Below are 506 nucleotides of genomic sequence, written 5' to 3'. Positions count from 1 at the left end.
CCTCCATCTCCTACCGACCAACCTCATCCCGCCCCCTTGACCTGTCCGTCCTCCCTGGACTGACCTATCCCCTTCCTAACTCCCTACCTACACTCACCTTTCCTGGCCCCATCCCCGCCTCTTCGACCTGTTTGTTTCTTCTCCACCTATCCTCTCCTCTATCCCTCTTCTATCCGCCTCCCACTCTCTCCCTATTTATTTCAAAACCCCCTTCCCCTCCCCCTTTTCTGATGAAGGGTCTAGGCCCGAAACGTCAGCCTCTCTGCTCCTATGATGCTGCTTGGCCTGCTGTGTTCATCCAGCCCTGCACCTTGTTGTCCCAGGTCAGACTTATGTTGAGTTTGAAAGAATTAAACACGGCAACTACGATAGATGGGTACAGGTTCAGGCAGAGGTGTTTTAGCTCTGAAAGACTAATGAAGTTACAAAAAAAAGTTGAGACAATAAAAGATTTATATTGTAAAGCCTACTTGGAAAAGGAATCAGAACATATTCCAGAGTGTTGT

The 506-nt window shown here is 48.6% G+C and overlaps 1 protein-coding gene across 1 annotated transcript in view; it reads left to right on the top strand.

Annotated features, from left to right (window-relative positions):
• Window positions 1–506, top strand: part of adamtsl3 (ADAMTS-like 3) — a 573,867-nt gene that overhangs the window by 483,583 nt on the left and 89,778 nt on the right. The gene's annotated exons all lie outside the window — the stretch shown is intronic.

Source organism: Rhincodon typus, chromosome 33 (assembly GCF_021869965.1).
Source record: "Rhincodon typus isolate 14 chromosome 33, sRhiTyp1.1, whole genome shotgun sequence".
NCBI classification, from domain to species: Eukaryota; Metazoa; Chordata; class Chondrichthyes; order Orectolobiformes; family Rhincodontidae; genus Rhincodon; species Rhincodon typus.
The sequence above is the reverse complement of the archived record's forward strand: the minus strand, read 5'-3'. Positions and strand labels throughout refer to the sequence as shown.